A 15253-nucleotide genomic window follows, 5' to 3' on the forward strand; every position below is an offset into this window, starting at 1 on the left:
GAGAGAACAATGTGGACTGAGCCCGAATTATTTCCCACTAAAGTGGCCCGAGACACTACTACTCAGCAGATGACATCCTTAGAACTCATGGCGAAAGAAAGCTTATGAATCAGTACATGTCCTGAGGAGCAATGTTGTCTAAATCCCCCCTCACACACACACACACACACACACCTGAAGCTGAGAGATGTAGCTACACTTCAAGTGGACTGATGGAGAGAGAAAAGCTCTGATTGTCAACCTTAACTCTTAAAAACCCACAAGACTTTTATAAACTGTCATATACATGTGAAAATCTAAATTCTGTGTATAAATAGTGTTGATTTCAATAAACTGATCTGTTTTTATGACAAACCTGGTTGGCTTGAGATCTGTGTTTGGAGAAGTCCTTCCTGAAGAGGGCGACACTGCATCAGTATTTCGTCACATCCAACGGGTTTAATGGTCATCCTAATAAAAAAACTGTGTTTGAGGGAAGAGTTCAAGCAAAAATGGAATGAATTTCTCCTCACCCCAGATACAGCCAAGATATCTGCCAAGACATAGCCTCTGGTTTCACACAGTGCAAACTGATATAATGTGATCTTAATAACCTAGTCCCTGTAGGATTTCATGGTTTTGTGGCCACAGAAATGAACCTGAAATCAAGCAAATTATGATATACACCGGTAGGAGTTTAGAAAAAGAGTGCGTTTTCAATTTTGATTAGTTTTCTGCAGCAAAAAAGCATAAAAACTCTGCATTTTTCACAAATGATGCAAAGTTGAAAAAAATCAAGCACTAATCACAGCCATCACAGCAGTAATTTCAAAAAAGCTTAAAATACCTCATCAACAATATCATTATTTTATTATTTATATAGTAATTAGGTATTAAGGTATTTTGAAATATGGTTACGTTTATTTTTTAATATTTCTAAAGAAATAAATTCTCATTTTACTTCATTTGTGCCTGCATTTGATTTCAGTCCCCTTTAGAGGAAATATTTTCTTGTAGTTTTCGGCAAAAAAAATTTTTTTTTAAATTCTTTATGGCTGCAACAATAACAAATAAAGCTGCAAAATAAATCTTGGAGAGACGGATAAGTCAGTGTTTCATTGATTTATCCAATTAATTAATTTCGCAGTTATGTTGGAAAAGCATTCACTACTCCACTTAGTTCCCATAGAGTTATTACTGCCCCTAGTGTTCAAAAAGAGGAATTGCAACAAGTGTTAATTGAGGTCCGTGGGGACACGGATCATGCTGCCCCGTAATTATGACGGAAGGAAAATTGGGACAATTAAAATAAAAATGTCTGCCAAGATCTTGATCTCTGAATGAAGTGTAAGTGAGAGGGAAAGGAGGATTACGGAGAGAGTAAATCAGAAATGTGTGTGCACCAAGGGGGCCTGGTTTCCCACGCACTGAGAAAGCTCTGAGAAAAAAAGAAGAAAAATCCATCTCCCTTTCTCAGTGCCTGAATTATTTGGGCGAGTTTCAGGATTTCTGTCTGGTTTTCGAAACGGAATTTTTCTGAGTCTGTCAGCCCTGGTTAATGAGAATAGCTCTTTAGGAAGCACACCTGCTGTGGGCCAAAAATCCACTCGATTTTAGCCTATAGTGTAAGTCAAGTGTGAAAGCCTATCTACTTCAGCTTGTTTAAAGCTCGTTCATCACATACAGTACGAATCCACCCAGCTCCAGCTGTAAGCTATTAGCTTATCTGCTTGCCATATTCTATGTGCTCCACATATCCAACATGTCCGACATGTCCAAGCTGGGATGATATGTAATCAGTTCTGGACATGTCAGGGCTAGCAGCTTCAACATTTCGGTCCAAATCAGACAAAGTCCGGAGGCTTGTAGCGGAGCTGGGATTCGGCCCGGTTAGTGTGTGTGATGTTTCCTGATGTTTGGTTGCAGTGATTGATGCTGCCGTGTCGTGCCAGAAGGAGTGCTCTGGGATCAGGGGTTAATGCAGGTGTGCTGAGGAGGTGGGGAGGGTTTTTTCACAGAAACATGAAGACAAAAAATTTTTATTTTTACCTGAAATCTTTTTAGATCTTTAGGCTTTTACAGTGAAACCTCTGTATATGAATTTAATCAGTTCTGGAGGAGAGTTTTTAAGGTGAAAATTTGTACTGTGAAATGAGTGAATGTTTTACCATAAGAAATGAAGTAAATGTAGATAATCCGTTCCAGCCGCCCAAAAACATGACCAATATTCCCGATATGAAGCGTATGGAAACTGTATGGCTGCTTACAAAGAACTGACCCAAGCCAAGCATTCCATGTCAAGGCTCCTCACAGGAAGTTGTGCCACCAAGCTTGGGCTAAAAATAAGAACAGATCACCCACGCCACCAATCTGTCCAGAAAAAACGCCCGAAAAATCACCTGAACGCATGCTGAAGGCAACGTTGGTATCGTGGGTCGACTCTTTCACTGAAACAGCTTTCACTGACTGAAAAAAAACCCCTAAAATTCATAAACTCTCTTTGGTTGGCTTTCCTTTGACGCTAATGTACGTGTAACTTCATTCAGTTTAATTCATTCGTATGCAATTGTTAAGGCGAAAATGCGTAAGGGAGGGCATTCTTATGCCGAAGTTATTGTAGCACATTATGATGAATTCTCATTTCTGATGGGTTGTTGATTCATTTCCAGGTTCGTTCTAGAACATTATCGTTTTTATAGTAACAGCTTCCACAGGGTTTTGTACAGAGAACACTCAACGTAATGATTTAAAGGTGCTATAGTTAAATTTCTGTGCAACCTGGTCCAGAAGGCTTGTTTGTGTTTGGTTGCACCTCCTGAAATTTTATAGACTCTCTTCTTTACAACAAAGATCCAGTGGGCGGAGCTTCATGAATGTGGCTGGGAATCTCATTTAAATACTGAAGCCATGTATTTTATGTCTGCTTTGGGATAAAAGAATTAAAATATTCTGCCGTTACTGGTGCTACATAACATCACCTTACATGCTGCAGATCATTTTTCTATAACAGCATGTCCACATATTTAAATAGATGTATGCATGACATGGTAAAAACACTCATCCAGAGGTTTCTAAAGCTGTTCGGATCTTAAATCTTTCACTCCAGTAAAACTGTTACAGGCAGCCTCCTCCTTCTTTTCTTCAAATATCTCTTGTGTAGCTTTAAAGTTGGAAGTACAGATGTTGACATGTGCAGATGTTGGGCAATTTGTCAGGTAAACCCTGCTTATAGGTGCATAATAGCCCACAATACACCATCAGCCCCTCTTTACTCTGTCGCTCACTTTAAAGCAAACACTGTATGATCCAGATGTTATCTGGGTAATGGATCATTCACTTGGCAAGTAACGTTGCTCCAGCATCCTGGATTTAATCCTGCACTCTGCTTTCCTGGGTTCTCCCAGTGTGGGTTTCCTCTAGGATCTCCAGTTTCCTCCAACCTTCGAAAAACATTAAATTGCACCTTGTTATGGATGAGTGTGTGTGTGTGGCCCCATGATGGACCATATGTCCAGGGTTTTTGTGATATGCTCCAGATCCTCTGTGACTCTGACCAGATCCTGAAAATAAATGAATGAATGAATGGACATGAGTGATATGGACGTTCTTTCCTTAAGTCAATCAGGTGAAAATTTAATGTGAGTTCAGGGATAAAAAGCTGATAGATTAATAAATGGTCTGGTATACTACCGGTCACTTTGTTGACCTGGTCATTCATGCATTCTGATAAAAATTAGGCATCAATACAATAAAACACAGCTGTAAATTCAAGAGCTTTGCCTCAAACTCTAGAATGAGAATGAATTACCCTAGTCACTGTAGCTCCACGTAAATGGAAAATAATTAAAGAGAAGACACTAGCACCCTGGTACAACGACCACACACAAGCTTTAAAACAATCAGCTAGAAAACTAGAACGTAAATGGCGTCAAACTAAATTTGCAATATTTCAGTTAGCGTGGAAGTAAAGCCTTTCTCTCTCTGTCTTTCTCTGTCGAGCTATACACCCCACTCCTGAGCTCCCAGTGTTTGCCAGTTTCCATTGTGACCACTGCCCTAGCCCTGGTCGGAGTCTCGTCACTTGTTGGTACCCACTGATGCTGTGGATAGATCTGTGTGGACCAGGAGACAGCCGTGGACAGAGCCACTTGGGGACTTTCACACCGTCACAGATCTGCCATTACATCTGTCACCTTGTGACAGCAAAGAAATAGTGTCTCTAATGACCTTAGAAACTACACTGACCTAATAGTTCCTCATGGGCCCTTGATTGCTGTTGTAGAAAGGACATTAATCAGTTACAGTTACATTATTTACTGTCCGGTGTCACCCAGATGAGCATGGGTTCCCTTCTGAGCCTGGTTCCTCTCAAGGTTTCTTCCTCATATCATCTCAGGGAGATTTTCCTTGCCACCATCGCCACAGGCTTGCTCATTAGGGATAAAATAGGGATAAAATAGTTTAATAATTAAATTTAATAATTTATTCTTATTTCTAGTTATCATCAAATCATTTGAAATTCACATTAGTGAAGGTGACTGATTTAACACAAGGGGTTTGCTGACTAGACTTAATCAGTTATTATTCTCAGACCTGCACTAATAAGAAATGTTTACAGCACAAACATCCTGCATCTTCTGTAGCAATTTACATTTCTGGCATTTGGTAGACACCCTTATCCAGAGCAACTTACATAAATGAGCATTAAGCACCTTGCTGAAGGGCCCAGCAGTGGCAGCTTGGTGGACCTGGGATTTGAACTCACAACCTTCTGCTCAGTAGTCCAACACCTTAACCACTAAGCTACCACATCCCTAACCGGTATAATGCATGTGCACGAGTGGAGGAATACGATATGTGTGTGGCGTCGGATTTTATGACCTTTTAGGTAAGTGGACGGTTGGAGACCACTCTAGACACTAGAGTTTACACTGAATGGCACAAAAAACATAAAACATCCAGTTTGGTAGGCAGAAATGCCTTGGTGATAATAGCTGATAGGAAGATATTAACTCTTATAGCAACTCTTTACAGCCATGGTGAGCAGAAAAGTATCTCAGAAGAATACCTTGAAGCTTGACATGGATGTGCTTCAACAGCAGAAATCCACTCTCCTATTAGTAAAGAGCAGGAATCTGATCATTACCAAAAACCTAGACAATATTTTCTGTCCAGTGCTTTGGTGCATGTGTTCCCAATAAAGTGGCCAGCAAATGTTGCCTAATGTGTTTAATATTAGAATAGTTGCTTAGCAGGAATGTCACATGGAATGGTGTCTCTGGCTACAAAAAAGTTTGACAGCCCCTGTCATTGTGTATATATGAGACATAACCACATTAATAAACAGAATTTAGCAAACAACCCCCCCTCCCTCTCTCTCTCTCTCTCTCTCTCTCTCTCCCTCTCTCTTCCAGAATAATTCACATCTTCCCAGCTCTCCACAGCTGCAGATCACTCTGTTTTGAAAGCTTCATCCTGGAGCTCATCCATCATCTGCAACCCGTCCACCTCGCAAACTCCTGGCAGCTACTCACGCTAAAGATCTTATAAAAACAACCCGACACTCGGCCTTCTCTCTCGCTCCACCTCCCTGAGGGATTAATGCGGTTGGGATTTGATTCACACGGCTCAGTCTAATTACAAGAGTTAAATGTCTACACATTATTATTATTATTATTATTATTATTATTATTATTCTACCTCGGCCTGTGTGCTTCCAGCCTCTGGGTGGTGCCGAGGCACGCGGTGGTCTGGTGGCCTCGCGGACAGTAGTTTCATTTCGAATGAATTGGTGCTAATGACTTCACGTTGTTCTGTGTTATCTGTTTGCCATAAAACCCAGCGCTCAGCTGCATCAAACTGCGTGTTGGAGCAACCGGGAGGGTAGCATGTATAAAAATATTTACAGAAGCAGAACAAACAGGGAAATCGGAGAAGAATCTGGAACTAAGTACATACACATTTGTGTAATTTCTCTCTCTTCCTCTGGCTCGCTTTCATAAATGCTTTTACATCAGGATGTCACCCAGAGAGCCTCGCCAATTCCTCCATCTGCAGCGTCCGACACGCCGTGCTGTTTTGCACAGAAGATCCAAATGATTCAGAATCTCACTTCATCTTTCCATGTGTGTTCCAGCTAACATGCTTTACTGTAAGCGCATATAGTTATCGATCGTCTGCAAGGGCCGAGGAGAGTGGAAGCTGCTCAGGAACAACCAGCTCTCTGATTTCCCAGCAGCCCAGGCGGTGACTGCATTCACTGAGACACTCAGCAAGGAGCAGAGTGTACTAATCTGATCCTGTGAGAGTAACCAGAGATGCCACACACACACACACACAGACACACACACACACTGGATAAGCGAGAAGACTTCCATTAGTGATTCTTCGAAAGCCAAATTCACTGACTGTTCTGCCAAACCCCCTTTACTTCAAGTCTGTGAGGTCATTTGGAACAAAAACGACATAAATATATAGAAATAAGTGAAGTAACTGGAGCCAGGTTATGTAAGTTACCCCAAAGCATGATACTTCATGAGAAAGTGAGACTTCATTGTCTCACTGTTTCAGTACCTCAGACCGTGATGTAAGGCAGATTTATTAGGAAACGCAGCACAGGGTCAGAATTATCGGAACGTACCATCATTTAAAGGAAGCGCAGGCAGTCACCTGTCCCAACTTTTCCATCCTCTAAAGCCGAGAGCACTAAACATAAACGCTGAAGTCATGTGATATAACTCAGATCGTCATCAGGCACCTATCCTGAACCTTTCTGAGGAAGTAAACTGGTTGTAAGGCTGGAAGTAAGGCTGGTTGGATTCGACCGGATTTCCAGGAGATGTGTGTGTGTGTTGCATATTTTTTTTTACCATCCAGCTGGAAACAAAGCAGCCATGATGCTCTATTTCCTTCATGGAAGAAGACAGCTGTCGTGTTTAACCCTGTGACAATACGTGCTTATGAGGATCAGATAAACACTGGATTTTCCAAATGATGTGAAGGTCACGTTACAGACTCGTTCATTTACACGACCTTCTTAATACAACAATCTATAGTTGTTTTCAGTAGTGACTCTTTATGTTCACGCCCCTAACCATGACGCTGAACAAAACAAACTGTGATTGGATGTTTTACATGTCAGTCAGACACCCTCGTGGACAGTCCTAGGCCTATAAAAGCTGCTATGGTGTCTGGACCTTCTGCCTTCAGTCTGAAGGCAGAAGGTCTGGAGACCTTAGCCGCTTTTATACGCCAAGTACCACCCCCTTGGACTGCCCTTGGTCTATAAAAGCTCTGCTTTGGCTCTGTCTCCATGAGACTAGGGTCAAGATGGATCAGAAGTGTCCCTTATCTCAGAACACTGGATGTGATGGAGCATGCACAGCACCTTGAAGCTTGAAGTGGATGAGCTGCAACAGCAGAAAACCACATTGTGTTCCACTTGTATCACCCAAGAAGAGAAATCTGAGGATATCATGAGGAGAAACTGGACAATGTTTTTCTGTCCAATGCTCCTGAGCAAGTGCACAAATGTTCCTAATAAAGTGCTCAGCAAAAGTTGCTTAATGTGTTAAAATTTGAATAGTATGTCACATGGTAAGGATGTTTGACAACCTCAGTCATGGTGTGTTTAATAAACATAAATTAGCAAGTACAGTGGAACCTCGGCATACGAATGCGCTCCATTACAAATTTTTGACTTAAGAATTGAAATTTTGCAAGGAATTTGCATCGGCATGCAAAGCATTTTTAGCATACAAACGATCCGAACCGAACGCCGGCTAAGTTGCGCATACGTCCAGGAGCCGTTCAAAACTTGTTTGCATCAGTGGAGAGCCAAGCGAAGCGAGTTTACAAATTTTCAGAATTTTCCAAAACGAAAGCTGTTTGGAAAGAGTCAACCCCTGATACCAACGTTGCCTTCACCATGCGTTCAAAAGCTAGGTGATTTTTCAGGCGTTTTTTTGTTGACAGATTGGTGGCGTGGGTGATCTGTTCTATTTTTAGCCCAAGCTTGGTGGCACGACTTCCTGTGAGGAGCCTTGACATGGAATGCTCATCACCATGGATGACACACACATTTAATGACAATTTAGAGTAGTAGATCAGTCAGTATTTGGGAGGTGGGTCATCACACTGGATGATACACCAGTTCTTCTTACCCCCCCACACACACATTTAGGGGGCAATTTAGAGTGGTCAGTGTTTGGGAGGTGAAAGGAAACCCACATGAAGACCCACATTAACCCAGGCTAAGGATCGAACCAAGGACCGCAGAGTTGTGAGGTGAACGCTACCCACTGTGCCTCTATTACATTTACTCCCAATATGGATAAAATTCTTTATTCCATGACCATTCTGGAGATGCTAACCTACAAACAAACAACACATACGTCTCTGGAACTCTGACCAAGCCATGAGAAAGCACTCACAAGTTCACAGAAGCAAGCTTTCCCTCTAAACATATTGACCGATCAGACTCACTTTCCTGACCTTCTGATTCATCGTTATTTTCCGAGGATACCTGAGACAACATCAGTGCCGTTTACTCGCGAGCACCGAACCGCACCGACGTCATGCAGAGGAGCTCTATTCCTCCATCCTCTGTTTCATCACGCTGACTCACATACATGGAAAAACTACCCACAATGTCAGAGACTTCATCATAGACGAGTGCAGAAAATCCCCCTGGGGGACTTCCAAGGAACGTAGTGGACTCTGAACGGTACTAAGGTTTCACCTTGTCATCGGGCGATCATGTGACTACAGCTATGATGATGTCATAGCTACACGCAGCTAGAGAGCATCGATCCTGCTCTAATAACCGGCGTCTCTCGCGTCATGCATATGGATGAGAGCAATTAATGTGAAGAGGTCTCAGCTGTTCTGGTACGGAGCTCAGAAGCTAATAAGCTGAGAATATGAATGTGGATTTCTTATACTCGTATTATGTTACATAAAATTATTTTTTCTCATATTAAATGTATAATTTTTTGCAAGTATTTTGAAGATACATTACTTGGGAGTAAAGCAAAATGAAAGGTAAACACATACAGTTTTAAGAAAAAATGTTCTAAATATATATCTATCCATTGTCTATACCCGCTTTATTTCTAATTAGGGTCACGGGGATCTGCTGGAGTCTATCCCAGCACACATTGGGTGAAAGGCAGGGGTACACCCTGGACAGGTCACCAGTCCATCACAGGGCCACACATATAGACAGACAACCACACACACTCACACTCACTCCTATGGGCAAATTAGAATTACCAATCAATCCTAATGTGTTTGGACTGTGGGAGGAAACCTGGAGTACCCGGAATAAACCCACACAGGTACAGGGAGAACATGCAAACTCCACACAGAAAAGCCCCAGCCTGTTCGAACCCAGGACCTTCTTGCTGTGAGGCAATAGTGCTAACCACTAAGACTCTAAATATATATATGATATTGTTAATATTTATAACAAATATATATTATATATTTTATGAAGTGAAGAGCTATGGACTGTAATGCAGTAGCTGTTCCACTGAAACAGTTAAGCACCTAGCTTAGCAAACCTAGCTTTGTAGCAGTGGTTAGCTGCTAACGATTTTCAGCTACTTTCCACTTTATTTTGTTTCGCCTGTTTTGCATTTCTTCTTCTTGCATGATCTTCTGAGGCTAGTTTCAGTTACATTAATACTTAAATAGTAAATAAATTGCACTTTATATTCTTATCACACAAACAAGAGGCTTCCATGTGACACCAATCTTTTACCTTTTCAGCAAATTACAGTAAAGTCTGCTTTTGTAGATCTGTTTTAAAAACTCACAGGGTGATCCCGGGCCTTAAACGACTGCTTATAGCAAGAAACGGCCCTAAGCTAAGCATATTGTGTTGAGCATGCTGTAGAAAAATAGCTGTTAAACTTCCTGGAAATCCTGGAAGCTTCCTCTTTGGCCTCATTTATATACCTCTATCTAGCAGCATAAGATAAGATAAGATAAGATAAGATAAGATAAGATAAGATAAGATAAGATAAGATAAGATAAGATAAGATAAGATAAGATAAGATAAGATAAGATAAGATAAGATAAGATAAGAACTTATTTATTAATCCTAAATGAAACTTTTTTGCCAGAGACGAATCCAAGAAGGTTCCAGACAAATAAATATAAATGAAATGTAAATAAAAAAATTCAAAAATATAAATACAATATAAATAGAAAATAAAGGAATTTTTCTGTATATATTAAGAAAAAATAAACAAAATATGTACAAAAATATAAATGAAATATAAACAAAAAATTAAATATTCTTTATATATGAAATGTTTTTAAAACAATATAAATAAATCTATAGTTCTATATTATAAATCACATAAATTAAATTTAAAAAAATAAATGTATATATACAGTTCTGGAAAAAAATAAGAGACCACTGGCCAATCTCCAGATTTGAACCCTATTGAAAACCTCTGGAATGTCATCAAGAGGAAGATGGATGGTCACAAACCATCAAGCAAAGCTGAACTGTTTGCTTTTTTTGCAAAAAGAGTGGTATAAAGTTCCCCAACAGCAATGTGAAAAACTGGTGGAGAGCATGGAGCCAAAACGCATGCAGATCAGGGTTATTCCACCAAATACTGATTTCTTAATGTTATTTAGCCGAAGCATTAACACAATTTGTTTACAAATATTTACATTTTGTTTTATTTGAGTTATTAAAGCTCTGAAAATATTGCATGATCTTGGGTTATTTTGACGTGTAGTCATTTCCTTTAAAAATATACACTCTAAATAACAATAGTTATATTTTAAGAGAATTTAGGAGAAATATTGTCAGCAGTTCACAAAAATATTAAACAAAACTGTTCATCTCACCAATACATGAACCTGGAAGAACAAAAACATAAGAAACTGATTATTTTGCAGTGGTCTCTTATTTTTTTCCAGAGCTGTATATATATAAACGCATGCAAAAATATAAATGAAATATAAATAAAAAATAAATGAATTATACTTTATATTCAAAATGTATTCAAAAATATAAATGAAATATAAATGAAATATTCTCTCTCTCTCTCTCTGTATATATATATATATATATATATATATATATATATATATATACACTATATTGCCAAAAGTATTCACTCACCTGCCTTGACTCGCATATGAACTTAAGTGACATCCCATTCCTAATCCATAGGGTTCAATATGACGTTGGTCCACCCTTTGCAGCTATAACAGCTTCAACTCTTCTGGGAAGGCTGTCCACAAGGTTTAGGAGTGTGTTTATGGGAATTTTTGACCATTCTTCCAGAAGCGCATTTGTGAGGTCACACACTGATGTTGGACGAGAAGGCCTGGCTCTCAGTCTCCGCTCTAATTCATCCCAAAGGTGTTCTATCGGGTTGAGGTCAGGACTCTGTGCAGGCCAGTCAAGTTCCTCCACACCAGACTCGGTCATCCATGTCTTTATGGACCTTGCTTTGGTCACTGGTGCACAGTCATGTTGGAAGAGGAAGGGGCCAGCTCCAAACTGTTCCCACAAAGTTGGGAGCATGGAATTGTCCAAAATGTCTTGGTATGCTGAAGCATTCAGAGTTCCTTTCACTGGAACTAAGGGGCCAAGCCCAGCTCCTGAAAAACAACCCCACACCATAACCCCCCCTCCACCAAACTTTACACTTGGCACAATGCAGTCAGACAAGTACCGTTCTCCTGGCAACCGCCAAACCCAGACTCGTCCATCAGATTGCCAGATGGAGAAGCGCGATTCGTCACTCCAGAGAACGCGTCTCCACTGCTCTAGAGTCCAGTGGCGGCGTGCTTTACACCACTGCATCCGACGCTTTGCATTGCACTTGGTGATGTATGGCTTGGATGCAGCTGCTCGGCCATGAAAACCCGTTCCATGAAGCTCTCTGCGCACTGTTCTTGAGCTAATCTGAAGGCCACATGAAGTTTGGAGGTCTGTAGCGATTGACCCTGCAGAAAGTTGGTGACCTCTTCGCACTATGCGCCTCAGCATCCGCTGACCCCGCTCCGTCAGTTTACATGGCCTACCACTTCGTGGCTGAGTTGCTGTCATTCCCAAACACTTCCACGTTCTTATAATACAGCTGACAGTTGACTGTGGAATATTTAGGAGCGAGGAAATTTCACGACTGGATTTGTTGCACAGGTGGCATCCTATCACAGTTCCACGCTGGAATTCACTGAGCTCCTGAGAGCGACCCATTCTTTCACAAATGTTTGTAAAAACAGTCTGCATGCCTAGGTGCTTGATTTTATACATCTGTGGCCATGGAAGTGATTGGAACACCTGATTCTGATTATTTGGATGGGTGAGCGAATACTTTTGGCAATATAGTGTATATATATATATATACTGTATATATATGTGTGTGTGTGTGTGTGTTCAAAAGTACATAAGAACATTGTTTTTCCAAATAATTCACAGAGAAAAAACATGAGAAACATTTGGAAAAGAAACAACGACGGACTTCGCGTGTGCTGAGGAAAGAATCTTTCTTGTTGACTGCCATTTCAACATCAGAGACCACAAAGAGCTCTTCTCCGAGTCGCTCTGGATAGCAACGTCTGCTGTAAGTGTAAATTTTAATGTAAATGTTATACTCGTATGTTTGGTCGTCTAGAAGAACTAGCTAGTACTGGGAACTAGCGATGACTATATAGATAGAAATATGAATAATTAAAAAAATGATGCTAGAGCTCTAATGAGATCCAGTGGTGGTCTCACATCTGCACCAAATCTACATTTCTATAACCGTCATCATTTCAGTGGTGACAATGCTAAAACTTTTATCCTGTTTAAAAGAAATTTATGCTCCTTCAAGCAGGGAAGAAACAAAGCATTCCCAAAATGACCCCCCTCCCCAATTTCCTCATTTGTACTGTTTTCTGGATTAAAGATTGTTTATTGTCGACCGAACGGAGAAGCGAAAGTTTGCGAACCCTTTGAAGCTATCTGCGTTTGTTCATCGACGGCTCCTAAAACGAACTGTTCGATCGTTATCTAATCTGCTTCCTCTTCATCATCTCCTTACAGCAGGTCAAGCAGGCGGGTCGGGAAAAAAATGTCTGATGAAGAGATTGAGCTTCAGATTAGATTTTTAGAGGCTCGGGAAATATTTGTCCTTTAGTTACCTTAGGATGTTTTAAACCATCAGTTTGATCTAAAGAGAAATTGTTTGTGTGTGTCTGTGGGGTGGGACAGGGGGTTCGGGGATTATTAAACCTTTTTACTGTTACACTGGCATTCCATTCAACCCACTGGAATGGAGATGGACTTATGGGACGCTTTCAATCAGTTCAAAGAAATGAATGATTTTCTGGTTGTGAGTCTGATTGAGTCAGACTGGAGTCAGGAATGAGTCAGGACTCTTTGGCTTTCAGTACGTTTTAGACGTGTGTTTCTTCCTCTGTTGGATAAACTTCACAGAATTTTACTGGTTGAAGATACATTTTAGATGTTTATGAACAAGCACTCGGGGCATCTCAGAGAGCCGAAATGGGTTTGATATCATCATTTACTCTGAAGGAACCATTTTGTGAACATTTCTCCACCTAGTAGTCTAGGTAAAAAACTCAAATACTTCTGAAACACTACAAATTCTTAAAACCTTGAGTGTCTACTTTCATATGAGCTTCATATTAACCACCACTGTGGAGTAAAGACATTCAATGATGAACAAAACTCCATTTTATTTTGTTTCTCCTGTTTTGCTTTTCTTCTTCGTGTCCTTTTCCATCGCAGATTAATATGAAATCTTACTGATCGCTTCCTCACGATCTTTTGAGGCTAGTTTCAGTTACCTTGATACCTGGTTAAATCAACTGCGCTATATATTCTTATCACCCCACGAGAGGCTGCCATGTGACACCAACCTTTTACCTTTTCAGCAAATTACAGTAAATTCTGCTTTTGTAGATCTGTTTTAAAGGACTGCTTATACACACCCTGACAAAAGTCTTGTCGCCTTTCCAAGTTGTAGGAACAACAAATAATAACTTGACTTCTAGTTGATCATTTGGAATCAGAAGTGGCTTATATGAAAGGCAAAGGCCTCTAGATTACGCTTATTTTACCAAAATAAAATCTTATCATGCTGTGATTTTTAATTATTTAATTAGGACAGAAAGGTCAGACTTTACTTAGACAAAAGTCTTGTCACATCTTTAAAGGATTCAACCAATCACAGATTAGAGCATCACCTGTGACAAATACTGTAATTAACGTAATTTAATGTATCTAAACGTCAAGTGGAGAGGATAAGAAAAAGATTTGAAGAAACTGGTGAAGTTCATGACAGGCCCAGGTCAGGCAGACCCCGTAAGACAACTGTTCGAGAGGACCGTTTGTTGGTTCGACAGTCCAGGGCCAGCCCTTTTTCAACTGCAGCAGAGCTACATAACAACTGGTCACCAGAAACCCCTGTATCTACAAGAACAGTTTGTCGAATTCTCTCACGCAGTGGTCTCAATGGCCGAATTAGTGCTCAGAAACCAGCATTAAACAGAAGACAACTAAAAAATCGTGTTGCATTTGCCAAGGCCCACAGCTTGCAGGAAGGATGGACTGTGGAAAAGTGGCAGAAGGTTGATTTTTCCGATGAATCATCTATTGAACTGCATCCCAATCGTCGCAAATACTGCAGAAGACCTATTGGAACCCGCATGGACCTAAGATTCACACAGAAAACAGTCAAGTTCGGTGGAGGAAAAAACATGGTTTGGGGTTACATTCAGTATGGGGGCGTGCGAGAGATCTGCAGAGTGGATGGCAACATCAACAGCCTGAGGTATCAAGACATTCTTTCTGCCCATTACATTCCAAACAACATTCCAAACAAAAGCAAATTCTTCAGCAGGATGGCGCTCCTTCTCATACTTCAGCCTCCACATCAAAGTTCCTGAAAGCAAAGAAGGTCAAGGTGCTCCAGGATTGGCCAGCCCAGTCACCAGACATGAACATTATTGAGCATGTCTGGGGTAAGATGAAGGAGGAGGCATTGAAGATGAAACCAAAGAATTTTGAAGAACTCTGGGAGTCCTGCAAGAATGCTTTCTTTGCCATTCCAGATGACTTTATTAATAAGTTATTTGAGTCATTGCCGAGACGTATGGATGCAGTCCTCCAAGCTCATGGGAGTCATACACAATATTAATTCTTTTTCCACTGCACCATGACTTTATGTTCTGTACTGTACATTATTTCTGTTAAGTGACAAGACTTTTGTCTAAGTAAAGTCTGACCTTT

At 40.5% G+C, this 15253-nt stretch overlaps 1 protein-coding gene across 1 annotated transcript in view; it reads left to right on the forward strand.

Moving 5' to 3' along the window:
• Nucleotides 1-354, forward strand: part of tmem18 (transmembrane protein 18) — a 2627-nt gene extending 2273 nt beyond the window's left edge. Inside the window, exon 5 of the mRNA XM_058409195.1 lies at nt 1-354. This exon is cut by the window's left edge and continues 100 nt beyond it. The gene's annotated coding sequence lies outside the window, so the exon portion shown is untranslated.
• Nucleotides 355-15253: the final 14899 nt, after the last annotated feature.

This window comes from Hemibagrus wyckioides, linkage group LG15 (genome assembly GCF_019097595.1).
Source record: "Hemibagrus wyckioides isolate EC202008001 linkage group LG15, SWU_Hwy_1.0, whole genome shotgun sequence".
NCBI lineage: Eukaryota > Metazoa > Chordata > Actinopteri > Siluriformes > Bagridae > Hemibagrus > Hemibagrus wyckioides.